The sequence below is a fragment of the Saccopteryx bilineata genome, chromosome 4 (assembly GCF_036850765.1).
Source record: "Saccopteryx bilineata isolate mSacBil1 chromosome 4, mSacBil1_pri_phased_curated, whole genome shotgun sequence".
Lineage (NCBI taxonomy): Eukaryota > Metazoa > Chordata > Mammalia > Chiroptera > Emballonuridae > Saccopteryx > Saccopteryx bilineata.
In genome coordinates this window covers 87,829,865-87,842,820 of record NC_089493.1, presented here as the reverse complement: position 1 = coordinate 87,842,820, position 12,956 = coordinate 87,829,865, and the positions used below count along the sequence as shown (strand labels likewise).

Here is a 12,956-nt window from a genome sequence, read left to right as displayed (position 1 = left end):
GGAGACGAATTTCAGGCACACTTTAGGGGAGAGGCAAAGCTAGCTGAGTAGCTCGGGCAATGGCAGACAGGTTTCTCTGTGTGGGGTAACTAGTTAGTAATAGTCTTAATTTGGGGCTTTAGCTTCTGTCTTTTGTTTGTTTGTTTTTCTTCCCGGGGACAACCTAAAAAGCAGGGGTAAGGGAGCAGATTTCAGGTAGGATGAGAAACATATCTATGTATGATTAAGTTCTGACTTCCTCGAGTTGCCACTGCAGAATCCCAAGAGGGAGAGCGCACCGCGCTCGGAAGCCGTGTGGAAGGAGGGTTGAGTCAGAGGGGTTAGGCAGCGGCCTCAGCTTACCAGCCAGGGGACACAGAGGAGCCTGAGCTGGACTCAAGGTCATGGTTGGAATGACAAGCCCAATTTTTCCTAATTTTCCTGAAGAAATAAATAGAAGTTTAAGAAGAGAGAAGTCACCATTCAAGGGGTGAATTTGGTTTTCATCATAGTATGGCAAAATAGGCATGTTGGGATCTGGGCTTCACTAGCCAGAGACAGTGAAGATCTCACAGAAAGGGGTTGGAAATAAATCCCAGGAAGTCCAGAGAATCAGGAAAAACCGGGAAGGGCCAGACTAGAGATTACAGAGGGTCTCAGAATCCTGCTGCAGTGTGAGAAGTATCTGCTTTTTTGTATAAAATTTGGACTATTCAAGGAGCCCAAAAAGATGGAAGTGAAGTTTAAAAATTCATACTTAACTAAATAAAGATGCTCACATTTCTTTTCCTACATATTTAACTTTTCTTAGGCTTTAATATGTTTAAAACCTAAGATTGTTTGCTAAAAGTTTAAAAAAAAAGTTTCTCGCATTACACAGAGAAGTATGAAAATCCCACTTTCCAATAACTTTCAGGAAGAAGGTCTACAGACCGTCAGGAAAGAGATGTTCAGATACCTCATCAGGTTTCAGAGAAATATTCAGACGTATTAACCCCCTTTGCTCAGCTGTAATTATAAAGCAGAGCCCATTACATTTTTGGGTCAATGATGTGGGTGGCAAATCATTCCCTGTGCGACCATTCTGTCTCGTTGACGGTCCAATTTGGGGGGAATATTGGGTGGGCTGGGTCAGAAGGCTCACTTTCTCTGCCCTTGGGGCTTTCAAGACTGTTTGTTGCTAGTTGGCTTTCTGTGGGTCTTTTCCCTCCTCAATATGGGATACGTCTCACTTCCCCAGACAAGCATCTTCCAAAACAACCATTGTTTCAAAAGACATTCCCATAACCCAAGCCCTTCCCCACATCAGTTAAACTAACTGAAGACCAAAATCTTTTTTTCTCCTCACTATGTCTCTCCTACTTAGCCTGTAAGAGGAGAATTAGAGTAGGGTTACTCTAGAAGAGGCAGCAGCCGTTAGAGGGACCACATCTTAAATATGACCATAAGAGATGAGGAAATTAGAAAGCTAGCATACAGTGGGCATTCAGTAAATGATGTAGGACAGAGAATCAAGAGTAAGATAATGTTTTAAAGGGACAGATCGGGGCAAAACAACCTGTTCCCTGCTTTTCTCCCACTGACAAATCCAAGAATAATAAGTTGCCTTCCTTTCTGTCTTCTATACACACACCAAAATAGAAAGCATAACATGCTCAGGTAACCCTGGATCAGAGCTGAGAGTTGAATTAATTATAGACGCTTTGGCACATATCTTTACACAAAGTCAAGCCTTGAGTTATTGGCAGTTTCAAACACTTGACACTTGAGTCATCATCTCAGGAAGCTCTTCCTTTTGATTTTAACACATTCACAACATCATCTCAACAGCCACCGCATTAAAACCCTCCTCCACCCTGAAGCAGAGTTGTCTGTGAGGGAAAGTTAGGGGCACCACAGAGGAACAAGAGTTTCTTTGCAAGCTGCTGGTACATCAGAAGAAAAGCTGAGACAGGCATACAGTATTTTATTTGACCCACCACAAACAGACAAACAAACCCCAGATTTGGAACCCGGAGTTAACAAAAGCATTAAATCCCCTGGGCTTTGAGAGGGGCAATGTTTTCTCATATTTTTCTCTTCTGCTACCATTATTTACATAACAAATCGCTGCAAACTACAATCATGTCAGATGTTGGAAATAAACTCTTTGGGGTATAGCTATTTTTAAACAACCCATAGTTATAGGGATGTTACAAAAACATGCAGAGGCTCAGTTTGTGTTTTAAATCATAAGTGGTCACAGGAACTCTGCTGTTAGGCTGGTGCTAACCTATTGAACAGAAAACCTTTTTTCAGCAGAGCCTGAAACCCCTCAGGAATGATGATGTTTTCAAGAGTTGCAAAAATTCAAATTGGCCAGAGATTGAAGCCTAGTATTTCTAGGCAGATACACAAAAACCCCTGGTGATGCCAATTCTTCCCACTTTGGAGAGCACTGAACTTCTCCTGCAAATATATTCAAAATACTTCCCCATCAGAGGATTTTATTTACTAACACCCGAAACATGCCTCCCTTCTCTACCGGCCTTCTTCACACAGGGAATCAGAAGTTAGTGAAAAGGGGCCCTGGCCGGTTGGCTCAGTGGTAGAGCGTCGGCCTAGTGTGCGGAGGACCCGGGTTCGATTCCCGGCCAGGGCACACAGGAGAAGCGCCCATTTGCTTCTCCACCCCTCTGCCGCGCTTTCCTCTCTGTCTCTCTCTTCCCCTCCCGCAGCCAAGGCTCCATTGGAGCAAAGATGGCCCAGGCGCTGGGGATGGCTCTGTGGCCTCTGCCTTAGGCGCTAGAGTGGCTCTGGTCGTAATATGGTGACGCCCAGGAGGGGCAGAGCATCGCCCCCTGGTGGGCAGAGCATCGCCCCATGGTGGGCGTGCCGGGTGGATCCCGGTCGGGCGCATGCGGGAGTCTGTCTGACTGTCTCTCCGTTTCCAGCTTCAGAAAAATGAAAAAAAAAAAAAAAAAAAAAAGAAGTTAGTGAAAAGAATGCTGCGTTCTCGGGGTTATTTGTGTCACTTTCTGAGAGTTTATATTCTCTGTCTCTATTCTACTTGTCCAAGCTTACTGCTCCCACAAAAGATTTTTCCTCCAGTCTCCCTGTTGACTTCCTGACCCTTGTAACACACCCCTTTTACACACACACACACACACACACCCTCCACTGAGCCTTCCAGCCTGTGTAAGCCCTTTCTCATGTGGAAGAAATAGAAACTTCTGCTTGAATCTTGAAGTCCCAGCCCTCCTTCCCTTTTTCTGTCCAAGGTTGACCCACACCTACCGAATTGTCCTCAAGTCTCATCTCTTCTATAGAAACTTCCAAGCTCCTATGGTATTTATTCTTCATTATTAAGAATAATAAAAAAAAATGCTACAAACGAACATGTATTTAATGTTCTTGGCTAGGATTGATACTTGGTCTCACTTATTCTCATTTGAAAAAGACCCTTGAGGGAAGTACTTACTGTTTCCACTTTATAAATAAGGAGACTGAACTCAGGCAGGCTAGATTTGTTTGATGTCAAAGGAAGACTCCAGTGAAAGTAAACTAAGAATTCAGTGTGGGATTTTCGTGGCTTGGCTAGAGCGGTTGGCCACATGGAAAGAGGTAATGGGAATGAAGGGTATTTGGTATAACCCTCTCCTCAGAGAGGCAGGGCTTCCCTTACGCATAACCCCTGTGAAAATTACATTCACACCGTTATTAATGTAACTGTCATTCCTTCTGTTTCCTCTGCAGCATGTCCTTCAGTTTTTAAATATTTGAGGCATTAGCTAATAAAGAGAGGTATCTGTTCTGCTCACTTCAGAATCCCTACTGCTTGGTATGCAGTGGGTACTCAGTAAAGGCCAACTGAATTTGTTCAAAAAAAAGAAAGGAACATTTAAAGTGATTCTCTCTCACTTAAATTGTAAATGGAATGAATTATATCCAGAATCAAAAACAAGATTTAAAAAGCAATATCAAAAGTCTCCCTCCCAGACCCTGGGCTGTTGGTTCAGTGGGTAAAGCATCAGCTCTGCGTGCAGATGTTCCAGGTTCGATCCCCGGTCAGGGCACACATAAGAAGCGGTCATCTGCTTCTCTTCCCCTTTCTCTCCCCCCCTTCTCTCTCTCTCTCTTCCCCATTTTTCCTTCTCTCCCCCTTCTCTCTCTTTCTCTCCCTCCCCCTTCTCTCTCTCTCTCTCTCACTCTCTCTCTCTCCCTCCCCCTTCTCTTTTTCCCCTTCTCACAGCCAGTGGCTTGAATGGTTCAAGCATCGACCCTGGGCACTGAAGATAGCTTGATTGATTGATTCAAGCATCGACCACAGACGGGGCTTGCCAGGTGGATTCTGGTTGGGGGCACATGCAGGAGTCTATCTTCCCTCCTCTCACTTAAAATAAGTCTCTCTACCACTATGTAACTAAAAGAACAAGGTCAGAAATGTGATCAAAGTAACAAACTAATAAATAATAGGAGATGGAGTCAGGAGGGTCTACCCTCTACAATAGGGTGGTGTAAAAAATATATATCTGTTTTTAGCTAGTCAGATGCAAGGATTATGAGATTTTCTTCTCTTGTCATGTGTTAGACAGTCCATGTCTGATAACTTTGGGGCCAGCCTTTAGCCTTTGCACGTGTGTTACGTTATTAGGTGCTCTTTTAGCCTTCCAGCTTTCCTGAAATTTTGGACAACCTAAGTGTGGGATCATTTATTACCCAGAGAAATGTAGAAATTCCCTTTATTTGTCCAATTGCTTTTAAAAACAAAGGAGACATTAAAATGTGTTACAGATAAAGTAATCCTTTAGTTATTTATTTTTTATTTTTAGTCAGGTCTTTAAGTAAGTACAGAATTTGGCTTCAATACCTCTGAATTGTCCCATGGTAGAAACGTGCCCCTGCCCTTCATTTCTATAGGAGTATGTATCTAAATCTTTTCTTCCTTCCCACCACTGAGGTCCCTGAGGGTCTGTAATCATGAACAAAGTTGCGACTAGGTGTAGAACGTTGTTTAGTATGCCAGCAACAGCAGTGTCATAACTATTTTCATCATTCATGGACCCTAGACTTTAAACAGATGGAAGAGTGATTTGCATAGATTGCAGGGGTCTGAGGATCCTTACGGCTTTTTTTTTTTTTTTTGTATTTTTCTGAAGCTGGAAACGGGGAGAGACAGTCAGACAGACTCCCGCATGCGCCCGACCGGGATCCACCCAGCACGCCCACCAGGGGCGACGCTCTGCCGACCAGGGGGTGATGCTCTGCCCCTCCAGAGCGTTGCTCTGTCGTGACCAGAGCCACTCCAGCGCCTGGGGCAGAGGCCAAGGAGCCATCCCCAGCACCCAGGCCATCTTTGCTCCAATGGAGCGGGAGGGGAAGGGAGAGACAGAGAGGAAGGAGAGGGGGAGAGGTGGAGAAGCAGATGGGTGCTTCTCCTGTGTGCCCTGGCCGGGAATCGAACCCGGACTTCTGCACGCCAGGCCGATGCTCTACCACTGAGCCAACTGACCAGGGCCCCTTACAACTTTCATAAGCTGAGACAGTAGGCCCAGGTCATAAGGACACCAAATAAGGTACCTTGGAATGTGTTGCATCCATCAGCTTTCAGCTCATGCAGTATAGACACAGAGAGCCAATCCCAGGACACGGGCCTCCAGGGAAGGTGTGGGCTGCTGACTGGACCCACACCACTCTACCCCAGCAGTCAGGTATGGAGTCCTTAGTATTAATGAAAGTGTTCATTGGAAGAAATCTTTCATTCTTAGAAAACTATCCCCGACTATCCTGGGGCCTGGATTATTCACCAACTAGCAGCTGGGAAGTAGAAGATGACTTGTCCAGTCCTCCTGGTCTCTCACTCTGAAGAGCCATGAGGTTTGTAGAACTTTTGCCTACGTGTCTATTTTCAGCATATTAAAAATGTTTGATCCAGCTCACAAATTGTTGTATAGTATTAAACTAGCTATTGCATAACAAATTGTTGTTCTTGACTGTTACGTTGATAATGAGTTGAGTAGACTTTGAGGAAGCAGAGGAGGAAATTTCCTCCCATTGGGCTGGTGGTTTTACTCTTCCAATTCTGCATTCTTCAAATTGTGTTTTGCGTTTGGGACCAAATGGCTAACTGTTGCTACAAGAGAGCGATTCTTAGCATCCTTACCATCCACCAGGACCTCTTCTCTACAGAGGACAGAGCACTTGACATGTAGCACACATGTAAAGGTGTCAGAAAATAAAGGGGTTTGCTTCCAGCCATCTTCCAGGAAATACTGTGTTTTATCTGTCTCCCTGTTTACTGGAAATGCCGTAAAGTAACGTAGGGGAGGAATTCAGAAATCCTTTTTAAAAAAATACAAATGTCCAAATTACTAAAAGGTTCCCTTATTGTGTCAACATTCCTAGTAGTCAGATAGCATGCTTTCTCTCCCAGTAATTTTATTAGGTTGCTTTAAAAAAAAAATGTGGTTTTCTTAGAAGGGAGCACAAGCCAAGTGGTAGACCTGAATCTCTCCTTTTATCTGAGAATTGTGACACTATTGTAACCACAAGTATTTATTTTTCATTCTCAGAGGAGATGGGTAGCCTCTTCGGATCATCCTCTGCAGAATGCAATAGAGGCTATGCAGAAGTGTTATCCAAATGGTGAGATCTTACAGCCAGTGATCTCTGTTCACTGTTACAAAAACCTAGTGCTGAAAGAAAATTCTACATGATAAAAAGATAAGACATCACTTTTTTTATTATTGGCTTCATTACTTTAGAGAATTGAAATTTTCCTTGGATGACTTTGAGTGGTGATCAGACTTGAGCAAATGTGTAGAGTAAGAAATCCTGACTTTGTTTGGGAAGGCGGTGAAAGCTTGGTGGGAAGGCTGACTCACACCGGGCTGATTATTCTGCACCCTCCCTTTTCAATCAGGATCGCTCGAAAATCTATCCATATTGATACATATGGATCTAATTCTTTATCTGCTCTAGGTTATTCCATTGCATGAATAAGGCATGGACTTCTTTATCTATACACCTTTTCCTCTCTGTCATTAAGTTAGTCACAGCAGTCGGGAACTCCTCCACAAAGGAGAGCCCATCATTTCTGCATCCTCTGTTCTTCATCAGGACTTAAAAAAATAAACAGGATAGTTACGTGAATTTACTCTAAAGAAGTGGTGCAAGAACTAAAACTAGTTCTACTTTCTTATATGTTGTGCTTTCTATCTAGAAGGACAAGAGTTCTCATATGGTTTTTTTTTCTACTTATATAATGCACCAGTGATAATCCATATGTGAAAGTGACGGGAGTATAAAATGATGTCATTGTCATTATCCAGGCCCTAAGCCATAAATTCAGCCCAAAATAATGCTGCTGAGATGCAAAGACAATCACTTTGTTGCTCCTAAATGATTGTTGAAGCTGTTGAGTGGCCAAGGGCCAGAATTCTCGTTGGTCCCTCCATGGACAGTAATGCTCTTGTACCATAATTTTCCATCTCTCTTCTTGGAAAGACTGACGACAGGTCACTCCATAAAATGAACCTTGGAAATAAGACTTCTGTCTCACACCATCTATTTATGAAAGAGAGCTATAAAAATAAACACATACCCGGAACCTAATGGAGACGTGGCAACAAGCCTGTGGGAAATGGGAGACCCTCAGCCTCTTTTAATTCCCTTTCGAATTTATTTAGTTTCAGGTCAGGTTAAAGCAGGGATCCCCAAACTATGGCCTGCGGGCTGCATGCGGCCCCCTGAGGCCATTTGTCCAGCCCCCACCGCACCTCTTTCATTGATGGTCAGTGAGAGGAGCACATTGACCATCTCATTAGCCAAAAGCAGGCCCAGAGTTCCCATTGAAATACTGGTCAGTTTGTAGATTTAAATTTATTTGTTCTTTATTTTAAATATTGTATTTGTTCCCGTTTTGTTTTATTTTTTTTACTTTAAAATAAGATACATGCAGTGTGCATAGGGATTTGTTCATAGCTTTTTTTATAGTCCGGCCCTCCAATGGTCTGAGGGACAGTGAACTGGCCCCCTGTGTAAAAAGTTTGAGGACCCCTGGGTTAAAGCATCAGTAGTAGGCAGACTCGTGTTTTCCACACTTATCAAGAAAGTAGTTGAAAAGAGATAAGAATGGAGTAACTGTGGAAAGAGCCAGGGAAGAAAATAGGGATGGGCATGCGGAATAGTCGTCCCATAGTATTATTGCCATCTGGAAACTTCCGGGAATATTTTAATGAAACTACTCTGTGTTATATCACCAAGTGTTCTTATGTAAGGAAGGTCTCTTGGTTTCTACACAAAATTCCAAAGTAATCTCATAGGTGGACATAACATAGAAATGGAGCAAAGCATTAGAGTTCAGTGTCAATCAGCCTGGACACAACAGTGGATTAAGAAGAATGTCAAGACTGATCACCCTTGTTCCTCTCACCTCTTCCTGTTTCTCATGAAAATGGTCTGTGCTTCCCTGGGGTCCCTTGATTCAGTTTTCGGTCTTTTTTCACTAAATCTTCCTTCTGTTTAATCTGTTGGTAGCAATATTTTCCATCAGTTTCTGAGCATACCCTCTTGGTCTGTTTCCTTTTTTTAAAAATATATATATATTAGGCAAACATTTTCTTCTAAGGAATTCAACTTTGATCTTATTCAGCACCTTCACTATTGACATACAGCCTCAGATGGCTGTGAGCAGGGCCCTCAGAGAGCTTTCCATTGTCCTCAGAGGGCCTCTCTCCAGTGGACCACAGAGTACAGGGCGTTGCCCACCCTGTTTGTCTTCCCACTGGCCTTGTGAAGAAATCAGCTCTCGGGCCTCTTGACATGTAAGGGAAGGGATGCTCTGAGAGACGGGCCTTTTCCAGGGACTGTCTGCTAAGTCAGCAATAGATTTAGACATCCAGAAGGAGAGTCAGCTCCCTTGGGTCTCTCCTTGAGTTATTTCTGACTGCTATTTCAAACTTGTTTTCATCATTCAAGTTTTGTTATCCAAACAGACTTTATCCATGATTTCCTTGGCCTCTGGTCATTACCAATTTTTTTTTTAACCTCTCGAGACTACTTACTCTAAACAACATCATCCAAGTTGATTTTGTATGTCAGGTCTAATACAATTTGAAAAAAGATTACTGAGTAGCTAATCGCAACCATTCATTTCCTATGTATAGGCCCACAATGTGTCAAATACGGTGCCAAGCAAAGGCAGGAGACGGTTCCCTGGCTTCCAGACCTTGCAGCCTAGTCTGGAGAGCCCATCCTAAACAGATGACTATTACAGTAGGGCAATTGCAGTGCATGCAATAACAGAAAATTCACTCGGCCAATGTTGAGTGGCCTATCGTGTGTCCGGTAATGTGTAGGCACAATTGCTACAGTTATGAACAGAATTGATAAATTTACAATTAACAAGAGGAGACACCCCCCCAAAAAAAAGTAAATAACTAACCCAATGTATATTACAAATTGTGGAACATTTAGAGGGCTCACTTTTAAGAAACCTACTTTAAGAGAGTAGGACAGCTCTCTGCGGTGATTTAGGCCAGGAAGCATCTAGTCATGGGACGTGTAGGAAGAAGAACACCACAGGCAGAAGGAATATAACGGGTGGCAGCCCTGAGCTGGGTAAGAGCTTGGCACACTGAGCAACACGCGGGCTAGTGCAACTGGACGCAGGGCAAGCTGCTCGCACAGAGCCCTGAGGGCCCCGGGAGGGAATTTGGGTTTTATTTAGTAATCAATGGGAAGTCTCAGAAGAGTTGATAAAATTAAAGTAACATGACTGTATTTATGTTTTAGAAAATTATTTTGATTGCTATGGAGAAAAGAAATGAAAGGGGGCAAGAGTAAATAGAAAGAGATTACGGAAATAACTCGGGTGAAAAACAAAAGCGCTTGGGACCAGAGTGGTGAAAGTTCAGATGGGAAAATATGGATGAATTCAAGATATATTCTGGGAGGCCCTGGCTGGGTAGCTCAGTTGGTTAGAGCATCATCCCCATATGCCAAGGTTGTAGGTTCCATACCCGGTCAGCACATACAAGAAACAACCAATGAACGCGTAAGTAAGTGCAATAACAAATCAATGTGTCCTTCTTTCTCTCTCTCTCTCCTTTTCTCTCTCTCTCAAGTCAATCACTCGACAAAAAAAAAAAATAATAAGATATATTTTGGAAATAGAAAAGACAGGAATTTGATAACAATTTCAACCTTGTAGTTGAAACAAAGTGAGGAGCCAAAAATAATTCCCAGATTTTGATCACCTTAGTGAATGGTGATGCCATTTACTGGGTTGTGGAAAAGTCTGAAAGGAACAGGTTTACATTATGGTGGGGGAGTCAGGGATCGTTTGAATTCCAGGACAACTATTCATGCCCTGGTGTCCAGCAGGGCATGAGAAATGCAGAGCTGTCGTTGAGATATAGGAGTCGAAAGTATAGACTTGAGATTCATCAGCAGAAGAATGGTAACTGTATGTCAAGTTAATTAGATGAAAGTAGGACAAAGCAGAACCAAGAGACAGCCTTGCAAGCTGAATATACTCAGAATGCAGAAGGAGGAAAAAGAGCCAGTGCAGGGCATCAAGTGACTAGAATGGGTGAAATATTAATCAGTATTAAAATAAACCTGTCCGGCATGCTGGGGTACGTACTTTGCCTTTCATGATAATTTTAACACAACACTGTTTCTGAAAATGTGTGATAAACAGAATCATTGCCTGTACTTATCTAACACATCAGTAATGTATGATTTCTTTGGAACTATGGAAACTGTAAGAACCTGAGCCTCTGCCAGTCACTGTTGGACTCCGGATCCTGCCCAAGGGGACTTGCATTTCATGGGGTGAAGGAAGTAGGACAGGTCCCTTCTCCAGTGGTGTTCTCACTTATATAATAGTATAATTAACAATAATGTGGACAAGAATTCTTAAAAATTCCTTCCTTACCCAACCAACCGGTTGGGCTGGGCTTCGGCTTCTACCCCCAATCTTCCCCATGACTACAGTATGGTATCTGTTGGTGATGCCATGTGATGCCATCCCCAAACCCTTGTTCTCCAAATGTGTGTGGCTTCCAGCACTTAAATGAAATCTGATTTATTCACCGATGCCATTTTATAGGTCTGTGAAAAGGGAAGCGCGTGGCTTTTGGCAGGGGCCCGCAGCTCCAACATGGCCTCCGCTGTTTTTGCAGTAGATATGACAACTCCAGCTCTGTGCCTTCTCCCTGGTCTATTCAGAGAAGCCCACTCTGCGATGAATGCTTTGCAGACATGAATGTTACCTGTAAAGGATGTGTGACTGGATTTCTAGTGTGGATTGGAATAGCATGTTTCAGGGGCCTTGTTTCCATGTAGATTCCTTAAAATAGATATTATTAAATGGTTACCTACAATTATTTACATCCTACATTATTACTTATGATAATGGTGAGATTTTTACTTTGCCAATTTATTTGGTTTTAAAATCTAATGAAAAGGATGCATAAGCTATCTTATCATAAATTGTTGAGTTTTGAAGTTTAAGCAATTGCTTGCAGTTTTAACTCTTGGGGGGTTTTCTCATTCTGCAAAGGCAGCCCCTCTGGCTACCCTTGGAGTAGATAACCACATAGGAAGTATCTACCTCTGAGACAGGGCCATGAATGGGGCTCTTGGTGGTAGAGTCAGAACAGTGCTTTGGCTAGCTACTAATGTCTCGAAATATGAGGGAACACACTGTCTAGTTAAACATCTGTCCCTCCTCTACTCTCCCAAAACAACTAGGATACATGCTGCAGCATAACACCCGCTCCTGCACCCAGTGGGGGGACTCTGGAGACTGGTTCACCCTCCAGAATCAACAGCCGAGGAAAGTCAGCACCCTCAACAAGCAGAAGAACTGACACCTGAGAAAATGGACTTGTAGACAGAACAGGTCTTCTGATCATGTGTGTGTTATAATCCCAGAAAATTACAAAAGGGCACCACTCCATAAAAAAGAACCCAATATAGAACAAAGAAGTAAAAATTTTGGTTAAATAAAATTTTTTTAAAATCAGTGAATTCACAGAATACGAAGGTAGACAACACTGAAAATCAAATTAGGGAGTAGAGAGATAGATAAAGCCAAGGAATTCTTCCAGAATACAGCACAAAGAGAAAAATATATGGAAAGTGAGGAGGAATGCTGACATATACAATAGAAAATGATTTTAGAAATTTAATCTATGTAATACAAGTCAAAAGAAGAGGGGAAGATATACTGAAAGAAACAATGTAAGATTACTTCCTATAAAACAAGAAAGACATTAAACAAAAAGGCAGCCAAGCAAATGGGAGATATTTATAAACAACAGCTCTGATAAGAGGTTAATATCCAAAATATATAAAGAACTCACAAAGCTTAGCAGCAAACAAGCAAACAATTCAATTTAAAAATGGGGAGAGCACTTGAGCAGACACTTCTCCCAAGAAGACATACAAATGGCCAACAGAGATATGAAAAGATGTTCATCTTCACTAGTTATTAGAGAAATGTAAATCAAAACTACGAGATATCATCTCACACCTGTTAGTTTGGCTATTATCAACAAGACAGATAATAACAAATGTTGGAGAGGCTGTGGAGAAAAAGGAACTCTCATTTACTGCTGGTGGGAATGTAAACTGGTACAGACATTATGGAAGAAAGTATGGTGATTCCTCAAAAACTTAAAAATAGAACTACTGTATGTCCCAGCAATCCCTCTACTGGGTTTCTACCCCCAAAATCTCAAAAACATTGGTATAGAAAGATACATGCACCCCCATGTTCATCACAGCATTATTCACAGTGGCCAAGACATGGGAATAACCAAAGTGTCTCTCGATAGAGGATTAGCTAAAGAGGATGTGGCACATACAGACAATGGAATACTACTCAGCCATGAGAAATGATGACATAGTATCATTTACGACAACATGGATGGACCTTGAGAACATTATACTGAATGAAATTAGTAAATCAGAAAAAGCTAAGAACT

General features: G+C 42.4%; 1 protein-coding gene and 1 non-coding gene across 5 annotated transcripts in view; both read left to right on the top strand.

Annotated features, from left to right (window-relative positions):
- The window catches only part of FMN1 (formin 1), a 458,403-nt gene that overhangs the window by 384,482 nt on the left and 60,965 nt on the right, over positions 1-12,956 (top strand). The window lies entirely within an intron of this gene.
- On the top strand, positions 2,545-2,620 carry TRNAT-AGU (transfer RNA threonine (anticodon AGU)). Its single transcript has one exon. It is a non-coding gene; the product is annotated as a tRNA-Thr (tRNA).